This window comes from Taudactylus pleione, unplaced genomic scaffold (assembly GCF_031769625.1).
Source record: "Taudactylus pleione unplaced genomic scaffold, aTauple2 ptg000073l, whole genome shotgun sequence".
NCBI lineage: Eukaryota > Metazoa > Chordata > Amphibia > Anura > Myobatrachidae > Taudactylus > Taudactylus pleione.
Genome location: NW_028284475.1, coordinates 8,100,312 through 8,121,554, shown reverse-complemented (window position 1 = coordinate 8,121,554; position 21,243 = coordinate 8,100,312). Strand labels below are relative to the sequence as shown.

The 21,243-nt window shown below is 48.6% G+C and overlaps 1 long non-coding RNA gene across 1 annotated transcript in view; it reads right to left on the bottom strand.

The window, feature by feature from the left end:
* LOC148532613 (uncharacterized) overlaps positions 1-21,243 on the bottom strand; it is a 78,489-nt gene that overhangs the window by 50,085 nt on the left and 7,161 nt on the right. Inside the window, exon 2 of the long non-coding RNA XR_015877710.1 lies at positions 11,508-11,566. This is a non-coding gene — a long non-coding RNA (uncharacterized LOC148532613). The remainder of the gene's footprint in view (positions 1-11,507; positions 11,567-21,243) is intronic.

The window sequence follows — 21,243 nt, the reverse complement described above, 5'->3', positions numbered from 1 at the left end:
AATATCTTTACAGCTGGAGCAAACCAGACCACTGGATCATGGCTAAGATCAGGGCGCCTGAGGCCATCTGCAGGAAGGACACCATCAGAAAGGACAGCAGCAGAAAGGACTCCATCACGAAGGCCATCAGGGGCACCATACTCAGGGCGACCATCTCCAGGAGTATCATCATCAGGACGTGCAGGAGATGGACCAAGTGAAAGCGATTATGCAGCAATCGCACAGAGGGTAGAGATCCTTGCACTGAACACCGCGCTGAGAGTCGTTCGTCCTCTTTTTCCAACCTACAGAAGATGCACTGCTGGGGAAGGAGAAGCAGGAAACTCCTGTACCATCTGCCTCTCACAGTTTCAACTTGGAGAGGACATTGCCGTGCCATTCTGCCGCCACGTCTTCCATTTACCATGCTTGAGACGATGGCTTCATATTAACAACGTTTGCCCCCTGTGCCGCACACGGTGCTTCGACTTCCCCAGCTTCACCCAGCATCATCTGTAAGAGGAAGTGACAGACAAACCAGCAATAGAGACATCTCCTGCTCTACAGGCCAAGCGACCGGCCATTGTTATATGTATGGTCCAATGTATGTTTTGTGTTACTGTCTTGTCTTGTCTGTTACCCTTGTCCATCCTACTCGGGATTAGCTACTCGCCATTGCTGGCAATGGGAGTCTTGAGGGATTTTACATTTTTGCCTGAACTGACGGATTAATTTGGCTAATTCGGCTATTTTCAATTAATTAATTAGGTTCTAGTATGTCCCTCAGCAGGTTTTTATTTTACCTCTTGCCGAGTTCACTTGTTTTTTCCCAATTCCCCCCCACCCATTCTTTCCTTATGTGTCTTTTTGTTTGTCTCAGCCACTTTAATTAGTAAAGTTGGTGACCTAATAGCGCAATTTTTCTTTTTTTTTGGCAGATCCCCACTAATTATACTTTTATACATTTACTAATGTTTTTTCCTTTTGCCTTTCCTTCTCTTTTAGGGTTGATTTTTGATTTATGTAGCGTTTGGATAATAGGCCACTCGTATATTTTCTGGGCTTCTAAGTTTATGGCTTCGGATCGAGCTCCAGTTTTTGCAGATTCGGCTAGGGTATGGTGGATAGGTGACAGAGGCATGAAGTAGCATTCTTGTCTGTTGGAGTGTGCAAGACGTTTTGGAGTGCCGCAAGTTTTGGTGGGTCATTTAGGGGGCACCGATTTGGGTCAGAGGTCCACTTTGGAGTTGCGGTTTGCTATCATCGATTTGTTGCCGTCAGCATGCCCCTGTGCACACTCGTCTGGTCTTTCATTGCGCCTCGCCAGGTGTGGGGTGGGGTTAGGAATTTCCCAGGTATAGATGAGGCCCCCCAAAAAATAATTTCTGCAGTGGCAAAATTTGTGGTGACCAATGATGGCCGTGTGGTTCACCACGTAGGGATCCAATTTCGTTTCAGTTATTTGTATCGGGTGGACAGTGTCCATTTAACGGAGGAAAGTTTGTAATTGTTTGTTGAGGATCTGTTTAGGGAGGTTGCATTATTGGGGTAGGTTTTTCGTATGGTGGCGGTGCGGCGGTTCTATGGTCAGAACCTTCCTGTGGCGGGAAAGAACGTCAGGTCACCAATCCGGGTGCATTTGTTTAGTTGAGGTGCGCTCCGTTTGTTGACTGGTAGTTGGCTGTACCAACCTAACGGCGGGCAGTATCATCACCCAGATGGGTGGGTAGTCCTAGTAGAAGGTGATGAATACCTTTTGTTGCTTATAGGGGTTTTATAGTTATGTTCATGCACTCTGGGCGGTATACGGCTGCTATGCCTGTTGTTGGTTGTGTGTGGGCATTGCAGATTGGCTGATTTCTGGCCGTCCTTTCTTTGCCACCATACGTCCTTAAATAATTAATACATTAAATAAATAAATAATACTGCTTCAATAAATCGCCATTTTAGTTTCTCTGCCAAATCTACGTCTCAGTGTCGTTATTTCTCTTAGCCTAAGGTAAAGTGGTTTGCACACATGACAGACATCATCCGATAGAAGGTGTAAAGGCTGCTGACTGACCCGGTGGCGGTGGCTGCAGTCTGTGGGCAGAGGGCAGCTGGTGACAGGCTATGCTATAAGTGTGCAGCAGCAGCTCATTCCATTTCTGGGAACGCGCAATCAGTGGGGAGCTTGATGGTGGAGACACCCCCTGTAACACACCAGCGATGCTAACATGGATGTTTCTCCATCTCGCCTTTACATATCTGCGTCAGCTGGCATTCTGGGACCCAACCTGAGTGGAGAGAAGTGAGATGCAGGAGAGCCAGGGGCTGGCTGGCAACTTTCAGCCTGGGGGGCAAATGCAGGTGGCCCTGGCAGAGGGTAGCGTGTAGCCAGGGTGCCCGGAGCACGTGCTTAGGCACCCCCCTCAAGTGTTCCAGGGAGAAGGCGGGTCCATATGGAATTAATGTGAAGTAAAAATAAAGATATGGGGCAGCCCCCTGTAGTGGTGCCCATATGCGTGCCCCCTGTGCCCCAGGAGAGGACCCCCTTACACAGGCCACCAGTAGTGATCCTCCTTTGCAGTGCACCTTATACAGTGCCCCCAGTAGTGGTCCCCCCTGTGCAGTGTCCCTTGTACCCCCAGTAGTAAGCTTCTTATATAGTGCCCCCAAAAGTGGTCCCCCCTATGCAGTGCCCCTTGTGCCCCCATTAGTAAGCCCCTTTTATAGTGCCCCTAGTAGTTGTACTCCCTATGCAGTGCCCCCAGTGGTAGATCCCCCCCTTGTAGTGCCCCCAGTAGTAGTCCCCCCCTTGTAGTGCCCCCAGTAGTAGTCCCCCCCTTGTAGTGCCCCCAGTAGTGCTCTCCCCCTTGTAGTGCCCCCCAGTAGTGCTCTCTCCCCCTGTAGTGCCCCCAGTAGTAATCCCCCCCTTTCTAATGCCCCCAATAGTAATCCCCCCTTGTTGTGCCCCCAGTAGTAATCCCCCTTGTAGAGACCCCAATAGTGCTCTCCCCCTTGTAGTGCCCCCAGTAGTAGTCCCCCCTTTGTAATGCCCCCAGTAGTAATCTCCCCCTTGTTGTGCCCCCAGTAGTAATGCCCCTTGTAGAGACCCCAGTAGTGCTCTCCCCCTTGTAGTGCCCCCAGTAGTAGTCCCCCCTCCCACAGTACACACACACGTAATAAATAATAATTAAAAAAAAAACCACTTACCTGAATCCCCGCTCCCACCGCCGCCATCCGCTCCTCCGTCTGTCCTCCCAGCTCCCGGGCCGGGTCAGGGAACTCCGTCCGGTCAGCGCTACACGCGCGGTGCAGTCTGTGTTACAGAGACACAGACTGCCTGCGGCCCGCAAGGTGCTGCGGCCCGGGGGGCACATGGCACCCTGCCCCTCCGGCCCAACCCGCCAGTGAGGTGAGCATCCGCTAAACATGCCCGGGAGCATCCTTTCCTATATGCATTGAGGTACTGTATAAGTTCCTCCTCATGCAGTGACCCTCAGAGATGCAGAACATTGTTCCAGGCGAGGGGATCTAGCACATGCAGGGGGGTTTCTGAGTACCTACCCCCCCTGACTGACCATGCCCCCCCCATTACTGGCCTCTTTGGGGACGGAGCCAATACGGCAAGCCCCGCCCCCATATCCCCCGTGAATCACAGCACGGGGCCTCTTGATATAAGCTGCCCAACTCCATTTCCAACCTGTACCTACAGCAGCTGCTGCATCAAAAGTATGTGTACTGTTTTACTGTGTATCAATGTGTATGCGTGTGTTAGTGCAATGTGTATGTATATATATATATATGTGTGTGTGTGTGTGTGTGTGTGTGTGTGTGTGTGTGTGTGTGTGTGTGTGTGTGCGCACTTGTTAGTGTGTATAGATGTGTATGCATGTTAGTGTAGTCTGTATATATATGTTGTAGCGTTCCCGCTAGGCTGTTTTAGCGGGGCGCGGCGCCCTGCCCTCCTTCTGGAGGGCAAAAAGCACCCTGCCCTCCAGGAGGAGGGCAAAAAGCGCCCTGCCCCAACAGCCTGCGGGAGCCGTTCTCACCCGCGGGACGCAGTGTTCCGCGGGTGGAGAAACATGCGGTGACCCGGTCACCGCCGGAGAATAGACGCCGAGCGCATGCGCCCGGCATCTATTCTCCCTGTCTGCAGGGCTTGGGGGCTGCCCGGCGTGTCCGTAAGTGCCGGGCACGCCCCCAAGAGTGACGAAAAGGGGACGCGTCTTATAGTCATGCCCCCTTTTCCGATGACCACGCCCCCCTTCTCGGCCGCGCGCGCGCACGGGCATGCCCTCTCTAGCTCCGGCGCCCTGCCTGCCGCCGGAGCTAGAGGGAACACTAATGTTGTGTGTATATGCAGGGGCGTTTCTAGAGAGGAGGGGGCCCGTGTGCAGTCTCCGACATGGGCCCCCTTCTCTCCGCTCGGCGGCCGGCAGCGCACTGAACTGTGCGCGGCCAGCGCCGGAGTTATAGACTCTGGGCACTAGAGTGTGCCCAGAGTCTATAGTGTATGCACAGGCCATCGGGATAATGGCAGCGGCGGCCATTTTCCAGTCATTTTACAGCGCCGGCTCCCGCGCCGACGTGGCACTCTGGAGAGGTAAGTAATATTATGGGTGCAGGGTGTGCGGTGCGGGGCCCCCCTGGACCCAGGGGCCATGTTCCCCGCACACCCTGCACCCATTATAGATCTGCCCTTGTGTATATGTGTAACTAATAGTTATTTTTTATACAGGGATAGTGTTTACTAGAGAGCAATTTCTGGGGCTCATTGACTGATAGGTAGAAAGAGTAGAGTAAAGGTGGGTACACACTATAGTGATATATCTGCAGATCGAGTGATCTCACACACTGAGCGACCATCATCTACATGCTGCAGCGGGTCGGGCCGGCCTGGGGGCGTAGCCTAATCGTGGAACTCTTGGCCACGCCCCCTCCGAAAAAAAAAAAAAATACATTTGCAGCGCTGCGCGCTGGGGAGGGGGGCGCTGTGCAGCCCAGCGCACAGCCAATGAGGGGCGCGATCAGTGTGATCGCCCCCCCTTCTGTATAGGAGACTCTCCGGCTGCTGCTTTAGCAGCCTCGGACAGTCTCCCAGTGCAGCCCAGCACACAGCAGCATGTGCTGGGCTGCTGTGACCTAAGAGGAATGGGGAGCGGTGCTGGACCCGGTAAGTAGTACCCACTCGCGGCTCCCCCCCTTCTCTCTACGCCTCTGTGTACGGGCGATCGGCCGAACGCCCGTACACACTTGCCGATGGACACTGTCCATCGGCTGTGCAGCACAGCCAATGCGATCTGTCTGTGAACGACGTAGTTCACAGACGTATCGTCTGCACACACTGGCCGACGGTGGCACGATATATTGGCCGATCAATTGATCGGCCAATATATCGGCCAGTGTGTACCCAGCATTAGGGTATTCCAAGTCCCACTATATTACTAGTAATCCATGCTGTACCTTATACACACTGACCAGCTCACTTTGTGATAATATCTATATCCCCTTCCATATTATATAGTTAATTACAAAGTTACAGGCCACCACCCGTTATATAATATCCACAGAAATGACTGCTGGCACCTAACTCTGTATGAGTACATACATCGCGCCTGGTTTCTTACACAATTCTATATTTCACTGACTGACTTATGATATACCCCCTACTTTAAAAAAAGTATTGTTGATACCTAATCTCCCCTCTCTCTTATACAGTGTATTACAAGCTTGTGAATATTTCACCGCAGTCCACATGTAATCTATTGATAAATCCTCTCTCATACAAACATCCTCAGTATCCAGCATAGTAACTATTATAGCCACCATAGGGACATGCCACTTGCCCCAATGTTTATATTTGGTAGTGCAATAAGAAGAGTCTCTCGCCAGTGTTGGGTGCATTGCCAAGGCACTTTCTTATACCAACTGATTCCCCAAAACAAGGGGCACTAATGATTTAGATCATCTTATTGTGGGACATTCAATTGCTTTCCTGGTATGGGTCTCAGGGTCCGAGACCCTTTCTGAATGCTGTCCGAACTGTCAAAATGAGTATTTACAGATGTAGCTCTGTCCTCCTTGAGCCCTTGGGTAGGTGGGTGAGGCAGGCTGGCCCCGGGGTCTTACAGCAGCTATAGGAATGTGGATTTACTTCCTGATGTGGACAGTCCATATTAAATAAATTAAAAAAAATCAGACATACAATAAAAACGTATTATGTCGGTTGGCAATAACTTAACTGCAGCTCCTAATAAGGAGGTCAGCTTGCAACCCCTTATGTAAAGGTGCCCATCCAGTAGACGATTAAGTTGAGCGATTGAATGATAACTATCAATCAATTGTTCATAAAACGTTTGCAAATCGTTTGCAAAAATGTCTACAACGACCAGTGATGTGCGTGCCCTCTGGTCGTTTAGACGATAACGTCAGGTTGAGCATGTTGCCAGATGATTGATGAGCCTGCACTGAAAGACTGATCGGTCAGTGCAGGCTCATCACAGACTGACTAACGACTGCACGATTACAATGTCATAATCATGCAGTTGTTTTCATGTCTTCTAGTGGATGGGCACCTTAACAAACCGCCTATAAATTATTAAATCAATTATAATAAGGATAACAAGATAAGTAATTTATCTAAAACATTATACAATTATAAACAGAATCAATAGGGCCGTATTCAATTAGGAGCGAAAAGTCCGAGGCCGGACTTTTCGCCGTCATCGTAGGTTCTGCCGGTGAAAAGTTATCGCGCGCGTCCCCACGTATCCCCGTATTCAATTGCAAATGTGCGAAAACGGGACCCGGGGAATCTGAAATCGGCGAAAAGTTCAGTCAGTTTTGGGGAAATCAGACTGACACCCCCCTAAAGATGCTCTGATATGGGGGTTCACTATGGGTACCCCCGAACAGGTCTGCTAAAGGTATTTGGGGTTTTTACATGGTCTCAATAGGCGCTATTTAGCGTCAATGAGCAAGTGGAGAAGAATAGCATTGTGCAACTTTTATTGGGGGAAAATAAGTATTCCCATCAAATTTGGGGTACATGAAAATGGGTGCAAGCATTACAAAGCGCCAAAAACTCACTTTCAGCAATCACCTGCACTCAAAAATACACCTCCCCCATACTTCCAGACCCCCCAAAGGCTATGTAGCTAGTTTTTGAATTTGTACCCCCACTTTGATTTTGTTCATCCATTTTTTCAAATTGCTTTTTTGGGGTGTCCTTTGTGTTTTTTTTGTGTTTTTCATGCAGTTAACGTCAGGGGGGGGGGTGTCTAAAGGGTGCAGGGAGGTTCCCGAAACATTGCACCCCAAAACCACAATTCTGCACTTTTTTCCGCCGGGCATTCATAGGCTAAAACGTTTTCACCTATTACATTGCATTGCGTTATCGCACCGGCAAAAAGACGCTAAAATTTAATACGGGGATAAGTTGAAACCGGCAAAAATGACGTCATCGGCGAAAAAGTATTTCCGAAACGGAGTTTTCGCTTCTAATTGAATACGGCCCATAGGGGCCCAATTATTACTTATCGGGTTATAGACCCAATAATTCTATTTTTTTACGCTGCTGTACGCGGCAATAAGAAATTCTGTACTCAGCATGTATTAAAAAAATAATAATTACATCCATGGCCAGGGGCTCTGATAGGAGCCGGTCCCTGCGATGTGTAAAGTAGCGAGTTCTTTACTTTAACGCTGCGGGACCTCAGGTGGCCTACAGCGCATGTGTGTTCCTGCAATTTGTATCCCACCATAGGCCACAATGGATAATGCCATATTAAGATGGCATTAGCTAGCAGTTGGTAAATCTCGTAATATTGCTGCGGAACCCATGTACTATATTCAGTGCAATCACCACGCCTAAATCCTTTATCCGGCCAGAGCAGCCACTATCAGCGTGCGCGGTGCAGAATGGGTAGTAACTCTGGCTACACGCACTCACGCGAATGTCCCGCTGCCTTCAAGTGATGTCATCGCAGAGAAACGACAAAGGAGCACTATTGTGAATCACTAATAAGTTATTAAATATGCGTTTGCAGCCTTGCGGCGCTATTTGCCAAAAATCACGTGATACGGCCACATTCAAACTTGTGAGTGTCTGATGGGCCCCGACCCGGCATCGGGGGATTGCAGAAATCCAGCATGTTGAATTTCGCTGATTTGACGATCGCGATCCAAAAATTATTGCAATTGTCAAATCGCGGACATTAAACATGTCAAATGTCTGCAATCTGGCGACGGATAGCAGAACATCAATGGTGGGCGATCGGAAATTTCCGATGGCGATCGGAAATTTCCGATTGCAGCTTTGCATCGCGGCGATGTATGGACACCTTTAGAATCAGGATCACAGCGGACGGTCTTCACTAAAGAGATGAATTTGCCACACTCAGGAAATCAGGGGCTAATTCCCAGTTTATTGTGTGACGCCTTTAAGATGACATGGCGGAAGGCGGCCACTACCTGCGGATCAGGGCTTTTCTCTGCCGCTATAACCTGAGTGCTGCTATCTAGAATGATTTATAGGTCTTGGTGGTAACATCTCCTAAATATACAAGTACCGGCTGCCAGTTACAGGGAATGTCTGGCCTCAGCTGTGTCAGATTCCACTGAAATACGCTGTGATTGGAAAAATCTGTTTATTTGATGGATAGTGCACTGCCCAGTGATGTATGAATGACATGCACCTGTCTTTAACACACAGCAGATGCAGTTATTCTGTGGGCTGAACCAGTATTCATGACTTCCCAGCTACAGTATGTACTGACCATTATCGTTCCAGTTCTGCAATTGTGAACAACGTGCAACCTGTTTGGTGTCATTCTCGGTATCTGATCGTATTCTGTATGTTTGAATGACTGCACAGTACTATTCTCTTTGCTATGTACTGTATGCAGTTGTCAGCATTTATTTTGTACTACATGTATGGCCAACTTCACAGATACGGTTCCCCAGTTCCGTGTTCTGGATGTCATTCTCGGTATCTGGTATTCTGCATGCACAGTACATCTCTTTGTCATCTGGGTGGTGTAATCCTCAGTATCTTTTTCTAGTCTATGCCATATGGCCGAGGTTCCCAAACTCTGCCATTACAGTCCACGTTTTAAGAATCCATGCTTGAGCACAGGTGACCTAAATAGATTTTCAGTCAATTTGATTTAACCACTCAAGCATCCTTAAAACCTGGACTGTAAAGGCGGAGTTTGAGAAACTCTGCCATATTGCTTACTCTCCTGGAGAGTAAGGGAGGCTCCCAAAATCTGAGTAGATAACACGATATGCATCACCAAGGTACCTCATACCTCTGCCTTTAATGTGCCCCATTTGGAGGGAGGGGCAGGAACAGGGGCATTTTAAGAAACAAGTGAGTCTGTGTGCAATGCCCCCTAGTGCCCCCCCTTTTTTGCTGTGTGTCTCCATAACCCCCCTTCCCCAAACAGTAGTTTAAAAACAAAAAAATATATATATGGATCTTGTTAAAATTTCAGTTAGCACACACCTTTATTACCATCTACTCACTGTACATCTTTCTATGTGCCCTGTGTGGGACAGGAGCAAGGAGATGTAAGTGTTTATAGGCTTCAGGTCAGGAGGTCTTAGATATGTTAATTAAAGTGCTGGCCACTACTGCAGGGGAGTAGAAAATAGCAACAACCACCCTTCATTTGAGGCTGCTCCAGTCCAGGAGGGATGAGGAAGAGCAGAATCTTCAATAAGGGAGGAACCACAAGTCATGAGATCAAGGCTCCTCCAATTAGGCTGATTATTTGTCAATGAGTGTCAATCAATCCCCCAGGAGGCAGGTGTAAGGCTGGCCATCGAAGTGGCCTTCAACGATGGTGACAACGGCACGAGCCATCGATGGTTACAAATTATGGGCCTGACTCAGCAGAGGACAAAGATTGGAAAATGAACGCAGTTTCCCCGATTATCGGGAATCTGCGCATGTGCAGGACCCATTCTAGGCACGTGCGGAACGGATCCTGCGAGATCACACACAGGCCCCTCTATACGTCTGCCTGATTTTCAGGCAGAAGTGTTTGCGGGGCTGTGGGGGGGCTGGCCATTGTTAATCTGACCCTGGCTCTATGCCTCCCCTGCCCCGCGTTTTCTCCCTGGGACTACGCCTCCATCATCTCCCAGAAGCTCAACATTATTTCCCAGGTGACTGTGGTCTAATTATATGTACAACTCATACTTGCCAAGCTTTGGGTTTCCCCTTCCAAGAAGGGTCAGCCAGGTCGGCACTGCGGGGGGGGTGGGGGGTGGGGAGGGAGAGTGGAGCTACAGAAGTGGGCAGTGCTTGAGGCGTGGTGATGCAATCACGTTATTGTGGCCCCGCCCCTGACAGACAATGGCGCGATTACCGCCACTATAAAGCGGGGATAGGGACCACGATGATGAGATCAATGCAGATCACGTCATCGGCCGCCTGTACCATTCACTTCACTGGGGAAGTGGGTAATTGTGGGCAGGGATGGGGGCGACTCCATGGGGCCTGCCCATTCTTCCAGGCGGCCATTCCGAGAAAGTAGGCAAGTATGGTACAACTGCATTAGTGCCATTTATTTTGTTTTATACAGTGGATCTAATTCTCGAACAAAGACGCCCACCGCTGCCTTCTTACCTGCGTGTGACAACACGTAAATATCGGTAACATCGATGCACATTGGCGGCCATCTTACCCTTTGCGGCAGGTCTGACCTGCTGCAGCCTTGAGCCGTGGGAGCTTTTCTGACATGCAGAGCTGCACACGCACTTGCAGTGGCTAATTTACGCACGCCCATGTAACGGCGTTTACTGTAAACGGACAGGCGTGATTGCGTTTCTCTGACCACTCCCCGTTACCACCCCCAAACACACTACCTGTCAGTCACGTTGTGATGGGATCCTCTGTGCGTCCATACTCACAATGCGATCGCTGCGCAGGCGCAGTGCAGCTTATACGCAATGGTAAACAATCGCTCAAACTGCGTTAAAATGGCATTAGCGTCCATCTCTGAATCAGGCCCTCAGTTCTGTATATTAATATATCTGTAGGTTCATGTCACTCACAATCAGGGTGTCTCGTTATCTGAGTTTACTGTTGCTATGTAATATACCCAGGTGTACATTCATACAGTCCCAAATTAATTACAATTGTATGTACCTTCTGTTTGTCAAGGCCCCCATACATCAGCAATTTGCAATCAATTGTGTATAAAAATCTTGTCAATCGATTGAGGTAATTCTGCAATCGATTGAAAAAGGGAAAGATTTTTATACACAATCGATTGCAAATTGCACGATTGCTGCAATCAATTGCTGATGTATGGGGGCCTTAAGTCTTGTCCAGTGATCCCTACAGTGCTGGAGCTCCAGGTCACAGAGTGCCGAGAGAAGACTGTAGAAAAACTTTGCATGCCCAAAATCAGTCACACGGAGGATCCGCAGAACCCTATAGTGCTGAAAATGCCAACAGAGCTTAGAAGACACAGACATGTATAAAACTGATTCTCTGTAACAGTAAACCTTTATTTTTATTCTAAACATACCTTTGACATTTGGATTCATCTCCCAGGTAAAGAGACTTTACAGCAGTTGATGAAATTGCCTGCAATACATGAACGATACTATAAGAGGGTGGTGTCAACAAAAATACGAATTTGAAATATGCTGCATAAGTTGAAAGACATCACGCAACTTTTTCAATCATGTACTTTTTTAAAAATAAATAATTTGCAGTACTTTATATCAGCCTATAGATGTCGCTATTGCAATGACTGTCTATAGAAGGCAGTTGGTCATTGACTAGGGGTCTGGTTCTGAGAGGCACGCAACTAGCGAGTTTTAACAAACTGTGCATGCGCCGCACATAATGCAGCTTAGCACTCTGAGCGAGACTAAGCTAGGAAAGCCTTGCTTGTTTTTGCTTGCGCTCCATAGAGGCGCGTAGGTTTTACCTACCGTTATAGCCGTAAATGCGGCAAGCCGCACATCACGGAACCTCGCTGCTGATTCAGAGATGAACGGAATTGCAGAGTTACACACAAGCAGCTGTGCGATTCCATCCATCTAATATGCTAATGCAGCAGCGGGTGTCTGCAGGAGACAGACGCATCTTTGCAGCATCTGCGATCCCAATGCTGCAACTGAGGTCAAAGCTTGGGATCACCATCACATAACATCGCGATCATCGATAGGCTGATCACGGTTGGTGCATTTTAATGTGAATGCATCCCATGCCGACCAGCGGTTTTGCAGAGATGAACAATTCACTCTAGGCAGGTACAAATAGAATGTGAAGATTCTCACGAACGGCAACATAACCTCATTGTTTCTCACTGGATGATTGCCGAACCACACTGCTCTCATTAAGCTCTCCTATATCAGCTGACTCAGTGATTACGAGTAAGTGCGGCTGCATGGCGCACTTACGGTACTTCCAGACTCGCATATTTCTAGTTACAGCCCCACAGGAATGAGAGCAAAAATGTGCGAATCCAGGGTGAGATCGGACCACTAGGGGGGCCAATTGCTGTGCTGTTGGTTCTATGCTGTTCCAATGGCAATTCGCCCCCTTCGCGGCTAATCGGGTTGACCTCTAATGGTGCGTACACACTGGGCGATTAGGAAAGACAGTACATCTTAATCGTACAGTCGTTCCTGATCCCCTGCAGTGCCTACACTGAATGATGTGTCGTTCAGTGCAGGCACACTCCATCATTCCTGAACATGGCCAGTCTGTTGTTATCGACAGGTTGGCCTGCATGTTCAGGCGATGGACAATGTTGGGAATGACCAGCAGGAGTGCACATCGCTGGTCGCTTCCAACATTGTGGTACACGATTTGTGCACGATTGCTGTGCGATTGCACGATTACGATGTCGTAATTGTGCAATCGCTCAGTAAAATCGCCTAGTGTGTACGCACCTTAAGTGTAGAAGTTACACATTTGCACCATTTTGGTGGCACAGTGTTAGCATTGTTTCCTCACATTGCTGGGGTCATGGGTGCAATTCCGAGCATGGACCCTGTGATTGTGGATTTGTACGTGACCCCTGCTTTTGCAAGAATTTCCTCGAGCGGCCCTGATTTTCTTCCAAGCTCAAAAAAGACATGCTGGCGGTCGGCCGTTTGTCACACAAAAACAGGTTACTTTTGTCAGCCACAGAGATCTTAGGCTCTCATTCAGAGCCGTACGCTCTGAGCAGAGCGCACGCTCTGAATGAGGGCCGCCCTCCATATATATGGAGCGTCCTCCTGGCCGCTCGTATAGCTGTGGGTCCCCACCCACAGCCTATACGAGCGTGCGGTTTGATGGCCGCGATGGTCGTGACCATCGCGACCATCGAAACTGCGAGCCGGAGCCTGCGGTTGAGGTTTTCAACTGCAAGGCCCGGAGTGATTTTGGCTCTATCAGAGCCAAAATCACTCCCACTGACATCACTAGTGATGTCAGTGGGCCGGCTTCTGACGGTAGGCGTTCAGGGAGGCACGCCCCCGGCATGCCCACCAAAGGGGGCGTGCTGTCAATCAACATCGACAGCACGCCCCCTTTGATCAGACACAACGAGCGAAGGAAAGTCCTTCGCTCGTCGCGTCTGGCGCATGCGCACGACGGAGCTCCCGCCGTCGTGCGCATGCGCAGTGCACAACATCGACCCACTTGCGAGCGGACAGCCGCTCGCGAGTGGGTCTGAATCAGGCCCTTAGATCGTAAGCTCCATGGAGTATGATTACAAATTCTTTGAAAAGTTCTGTGTAGACACCTAGTAAAGAAATGACAACAATAATCCCCACAGAGTCCCTATTTCTGAGTTCCTTGTAAGAAAGTCCTATAATAGGGGAGTTATTTATGAGCGCCTTAGAGCCACGTCCTGCGTTAATCACTTGCACGTGACTTGGCGTTGGTGGTGCAGATAGAGGTGGTGTTATTGTGGTAAGAGTAAGGTGTGCATTTCACACCATTTTCAGGCCAATTTATCATTATATTTCTGTTTTCTCCAGCGTCCTAGCACAACCCCTGTCAGCGCAGGAACGATTAACACGCATCTGCTAGGGGGGAGGGGGGATATTGTTTTTATTACCATGCTGCCCCTATCCCACAGCTTCCTCATGGAACATACAGACATCACTCACAGCAACTTCATTAACAGGTTCAAGCAGTGGGGGTCTGTAGAGGTATGGGGTCCGCAAGAGGATTCCCACTGAGCCCCTGGTGAAAGGAGAAAGAGCTACAGAAGGGACCTGCCTGAAAGTATTCTGCGGCCTCATTGTAGGTTTTTGTTGTATTTTGTTCATTACTAAATGAGAAGAGATGAGTATACTTGTCCTGTCACAGAGACCATCAGCAAGAGTCAGCCAGGTCTCACCCCTCCAATTGTTGCGTCCAACTATTACCGCTTTTTTCACTTAAGTCCAGGATCTGACCCGAGATTTGGAACATAGCGCCTGATTCAGACCCGTTCGCTAGATGCGATCGCTTGATCCGAGCGTATGGAAATTTGTCTAAGTGACGTCAAGGCAGCCGCTCGCAGAGGAAGTCATAAGCACGCCCAGTATGTCTTGGCGAGCGATCACTTTTTGTTTGTAGACGCCCACCAGCCTGTCTTAAGATGCCCACTTGCACACGCCATCTCCCGGAAGTGTATGAAACCATTGGTACATCGAGCACCATCGGATGCGATCGCAGCGCTTGAGGTTAACCATACCCTGCCGCAAGCACTGCGAGCACTTCAGTGTATATTTCAAGCAAGTGACGTGTCCTATGACGCTGGCTGTTAATTATGCACGCCTCTGAAACGGCGTTATAATTTACAGGCACGCCTGCATTCGCACCTCCACTCCCCCGTTTCCATTGGCCTGCCCCTGTTACCACCCACAAACGGCTTGACCTGTTACTTATTCTGCTGGGCTGTCTATGTTTGGTGAGTGAGAGTTTCCCCATCACTCGTACTAGTTCACGCACGCGCAATACGAAGCGTACGCTTGAGTGCACATTGAAAAACATTGCTTGCTCCGAGCGATCGCTTGCTAGCGAACGGGTCTGAATCAGGCCCATAGTTCCAAAACGGGTCAGACCCAGGACAGATTCTTTTTTCACTGTGGCGTCGCCCCAGATTATTACCGGATTGGCGCCGTTCACACAGCTCACGAGTGCAGTGGAACACTTCTCCCGGTGCTTGGAGATGACATCAACTCCCCATGCTGTAAACGGGACTAGAGTTACCCGTTTACACAGAATCGGTATTTAATGCTGGCTGTCGGGATGACTCCTGTCAAAATACAGACAGCGGCATCCCGATAGTTGGTATCCCGAAAGGGGTTGGGTAAATATACTTACCCTCCCTCCTTCTCCCCCTAATCCTCCATTCATGTAGCCTAACCCTAACCCTCCCACCGCTCACTCTAATGCTCCCCACCCTGCACCGTAACCTTCCCCTAAACTTAAGTCACCCACCTTCATGCCTAAACCTAACCCTCTCCCCTTAGTGCCTAACCCTAACCCCCCCAGTGGTGCCTGACCCTAACCCTTCCGCCTAGAAGTGCCTAACCCTAACCTCTCCCCCAAAACCTAGCGCTAACCCCGCTATGCTATCTAAACCTAACCCTCTACCAGCAGCTAACACTGAGGGAGCCACGGACTTACCTAGTTCGGGCTACTGTCCTTCTGTGTTTCGGTGCCGGGATTTAGATAGGCATCATTATTTCCCTGCATATCAGTAATAGAAAATCTTTGTTATCCTCGTATATTAGTAAATGAGAGAAACACATTAGAGCATATTTGTTAATTATCGGCTCCTAGTCCCAATAATTACAATTTCTTATCGCCACCATTCGCAGCATTAAGGAATCAATGATCGGCAGAATGTAATAAGGTACACCCGCCGGGTCAGGCGATTCAAAATGAGCCCGTCAATGCGGTGTATTAAAAGTGATTTTTTTTGGGGGGGGGGAGTTGGGCGCACTACGGCACATGTGCGATCTGCTGACCACTGATGCATGCGTGCGTGAGTGAGTGGAGAGTGCTGGGGAGGGATCCTACCGATTCCTTTCCCGGTAACTCTTGCTATCTGCGGCCGTTAGGCTAGAACAGCTAACGTCGTTAGTTTCGGGGGATACTTCATATTTGTGGGTAGCCCCGAGAACAAGTGTTTTTGGGGGATATCACACAAATATTAATTGATAAATAGGCCCCATCTTGTGGTGTGACATCCCACACAGTTTATTAGACAGCTTAAAGTGCCTGTACAGTATTTATGAATGAATCGCTTTCCTTTAGGAAAAGCCTAATACAAATTATGTTGAAGCGCTTGTTTGCAAAAGAACAATAGATACTATAACAGCAATTTAATAAAACACAATAAACATGATACAATGGATTACAGAAATATGATATTCTGTGTTGTGAATTATATGTATCAACTCTTAATGCCAATACAAGATGTTTAACTCTCTGTGTAGTGGGACAGTGCACGGATAGTTAACCACTTGCCTGGCACGGTGGTATCAGATACGACCGCACCAGGCTGGGCTTTCCCCGACATGGTCATATCTGATACGACCAGTCAGAAATGCCCACTAGGCGGCTGTGGGAAGCTAATCTTCCCGCAGCCGCCTACATCAAAGGGACCTTCTGGTCCCTCTGCAAGCATGGCTGCCTCTCCAGCATTACCCAATCGCTGCTGGCCACAGTGATCGGGCACCGTCGGCAACCCCCTCCCGGCGCACTGCCATTGAAGCAGCAGCCACGGCTCATGTAGCCGCAGCTGTTGCTGTGACCCGATCACTGTGGCCAGCAGTGATCGGGCAGCTGGCCCCAGCAGCTGCAGCTCTGGTAGGTATGCCTCTGATTAGGGATGGCATCAGACCATCGATGGTTTGCAAACCATCGATTGTCTGACTGAAAACAAGTGGTTTGCCATTGCTGGTGGCCATCAATGTTGCACCATCGATGACAAACCTCAAACGATGTTTAGGAAACATCGGCAGTTGTGGTCTACACAGATCTCGACCAATCGCTAAACAATTGATGGCTTCTAACGATGGTTGAACCATCGATGGTACAGCTGTCAATGGCCATCAATACAGTATAACATAAAATTTGCTATTTTTATGGTATGCTGTGTTTTAAAAAAATATTTCTTTTCAAATAAAATAGTGATGGATAAGTTTAAAATTATGTTTCAATTCAATCATAAAAGAAACCAACAATTTTGGAGCGGTTTTTGGAAAAAGAATTCGTCAGTTAAGTGGTTAAAGGAAACTCCGAATCCTCACATACCGAGGTTTAAGCAACGCCTGACACAGCTGGTTTGTGCGCACAATGTATACAGACAGATCAATACTTACTATCCTGATATCTGTGTCAGTATGGATTTTGTCCAAATACAAAGGGCGTCCTTTTACTGTCAAGTGAGCTGTAAACTGATATATCCTCCGGGACGTGTAGATTAAACAGTTCTCCCAAGGTGAAAGTTATTGGCACTGTAGTCAGCCGTCTCAGTTATGGCACAATACCTGTTGAGAACACATACTCACCCCAAATAGTGCTGTGTGGGGTGCAGCACTTCACCGCCCGACAACGGGGGCGCAAACTCTGTGTGTGTTGATAGAAGACACAGTCTGTCTCAGTCTCAATTGCCGCTTACCCGAGCATTGACTTTTACATGTCTGTACGGTGCAGCGCTCTACCGCCTGTCAGCGGGAACACCAGCCTTCGAGGCGGCTATTGGTATATTCCGTCTCAGTTCACAATTCGCCGTCTGCCTGGTGGTCTACGGTAGTCCATCTGCAATCAACCACCTGTTCCCGGAGAGCTCGATGCCGAAGAGGTGCGCAGGTGGTAAAGAGAGTTCCGTGGGCTCAATAAGGAGACGGCAATCTTATGGACAACGAGCAAATGTATATCCAGTGCAGGAATGGTCCAGCAGAGCTGGTGTAATATATTCCTTGACGCGTTTCTCCGGGTTTAGGGGGTCCTGGTTTCTTCCTTTTGGAGTAAGACTTCTGTGCTAATAAAAATGATCACATCACTATCAGTGTTATACAGGCACCGCTACACACCTGCTTATTCAAAGGTATTGACAGAAGACACATGACCATCAAGGTGCACGTATCGCCATGTAAACAGAGATATAACCGAACTTTTGAATTCACTTTATTATTAATATGACAAAATACACCCATGAACTGCTTCCTCTCTCCATGCATTGTTGGGAGGCCCAAGGACGCCTGCCTTTACCTGTCACAAAGAACTAATACTGTGGCTCCGAGGCTTGTCGCTTACACTGTGGCTCCGAGGCTTGTCACTTACACTGTGGCTCCGAGGCTTGTCACTTATACTGTGTCTCCGAGGCATGTCGCTTATACTGTGGCTCCGAGGCATGTCACTGATACTGTGTCTCCGAGGCATGTCACTTATACTGTGACTCTGAGGCATGTCACTTATACTGTGACTCTGAGGCATGTCACTGATACTGTGTCTCTGAGGCATGTCACTTATACTGTGTCTCTGAGGCATGTCGCTTATACTGTGGCTCCGAAGGCATGTCACTTTTACTGTGTCTCCGAGGCATGACGCTTATACTGTGGCTCCGAGGCATGTCGCTTATACTGTGGCTCCGAGGCATGTCGCTTATACTGTGGCTCCGAGGCTTGTCGCTTATACTGTGGCTCCGAGGCATGTCACTTACACTGTGGCTCCGAGGCTTGTCGCTTACACTGTGGCTCCGAGGCTTGTCGCTTACACTGTGGCTCTGAGGCATGTCACTTATACTGTGTCTCCGAGGCATGTCGCTTATACTGTGGCTCCGAGGCATGTCGCTTATACTGTGGCTCCGAGGCATGTCACTTATATGAGCTCTGCCAGGACTGGGCTCTGCTTCTATCTAATCTGGCACCACTTTAATGACTGTGGGCCAGATTCATTATGGTTCGCAACTGCGAATGCATTAGCTATTATGCACGCAGTCTCACTGCGATGATATGCTAATCCATTGCGATAGTATGCTAATCCACTGTGATCGCTATGCTGCCACAGCACAACATAAGGACGCCCACCTTACCTTACACACATCCGTAATACTTAGCAAGACTGCAAAACCATCGGTAACCGAGTACCATCGCAGCCTCATGCACACTTGCACAAGCTCTGACCTTTACACAGGAATTGCTAACCTCATCGCATGCACTAGTATGAGTACGCGAGCTGCGGATGGCATCGCAGTGCCTAATTTACGCACGCCTCTGCAATGACGTTCAAACGCACTGGCACGCCTATGTTTTGCCGATCACCCACCCCCCCTCACCACCCCCAAATTGTACTTCCTGTCAATCACTCTGCGACGGGTCTGCATAGTGATTGTGATCGCAGTCCCGATCGCAGTGACTGCTTCGCACACTGTGATGCATACACATGCCTAGAATGCAACAATCGGCCGTCTGCGTGCGTAATCGCAGTTGCGATCCTTGCTGAATCAGGCCCTATGTACATTAGCCCAGACTTGGCTGCTTACTCCTGGCAGCCCTCCCTATTGGAGGAGCACTACTGTACCCAGTGGTATGGAGCAATGGAATAAAGCAGGGTAGAGACTAACTAACCATTGTCTTTGGGAGGTGTCCACAAATTGTACTGTAGTATAAATCCCATTTGTGGTAACAGAATCTAGCAGTCAGTGTCTGGAGGATGTAGTGGCCTTTGCTATGCTAATTATGCCTGGCTGATCCCCCTCAGTAGACGTCTCAGCGCTGCAGGGTACGACTAACATTTTCTAATCTGAAGAGACGGGAGTGCTGTGTCTGAGATGTATCCCACCAACCACACAATGATAGCAAGTCATCTCCCAAATGGTCTCACTCCTGAGTCTCACGCTGTCATCTGAAATGAAGCCGATTCCGTCCTAGATTTTCTCCAGTTTCGGGGAATTGATTTGAAACCCGTTTGTCAATTAAGTCTAATCTGGTATGATTTTTATAATAGACAGTGAGATTGGTTTTCCCCCTAAGAATGTTGCAGCAAAACTATTATGGTAGTGTACAATAGTAAATATGGTCAAACAGTAGAGAGGAAAGTAGCAGGTTATTTTCTAAAACAACATAGTTAAAATAAAAGAAAAATCATACATCTTTTCACAATTATTTTTTTGGCTGTTTCCTCTTGAAGTTGTTAAATTGTTCCTTAATGTAAAACGTATGTTGCTAACGAAATGTAGTTTTACCCCTAAAAAAATAAATATATATATATATATATATATATATATATATATCTAGTTTAAAGCTGAATTCCCATATAGTTATGAGATCAACGACAAGGCGGTGTTAGTGTCCACCGGTTGCCGCTCCTGATTGAGGACCCCAAAGGGGTAATCACAACCTCAGGACCCCATCCCCACCTCTAACGTGTCAACTTCGTTTGCTTAAAATGTTTATAAATGGTTAAAAACAGAAAAAAAAAATGCTTTCACACACCCCCCTCCCCCCTCCAAATCAATAACCGGCCCCGGACCGCTGAGCCTAAGGCTAGTATTAGAAAATAGAAAATAAACTGGGTGGGTGGGACAGTATCTGGGACTGTTGGGGGGGTATGCTCTTGCACTTAGTTGATGACGGTTGCAGCCAGGGGCAGCATAGGGGGAGCGGGTGCGATTTACTCGCCCCGGGCCTGTTGGAGGGGCACAGACCCTGCAGCCCAAACCCCTGCCCCCGCTGGGCTAGGGAGAGAGGCTGTTGCAGCAGCAGTCCTCTCTCTCCCTGCATTATGTGTGGGGGCTAGCGATTGCACCCCCACTCCCAGACATCGATGCCCCATGTGCGACTGCGAACGTGTTACTTTTTTTTGTAAGGAAGGGGTTTGGCCACACCTCCCCACGCTGGCCACACCCCCTCCCTGTACCTGGGCCCAGCAGAGCTGTCGGCAGCCCCTGGTTGCGGCTGTGGACGGAGACCAGTAAGCAGACTGTCTTACCGCTTGGAGCCACATGAATCCTCGCGTTAGCCCTATGGAAACTGGCATTAGCATAATCTGCAGAACCAGCCCCATTCTAAATAAACTAAACACATCATATTTCTCAGGGATCACTGCCAGAATAGTCCCCTTATTGCTACACATTATTCTAGTGGGAGTTAACATGCGCAAATCTCTTGAATTCCCAAAGTTCTATATTAGTGGTTCTCAAACTCGGTCATCAGGACCCCACTCAGGTCACATTTTCCAGGTCACCCAGCAAGTGCACAGGTGTATTCATTACTCACTGACACATTTTAAAAGAGCCACAGGTACTAATTATT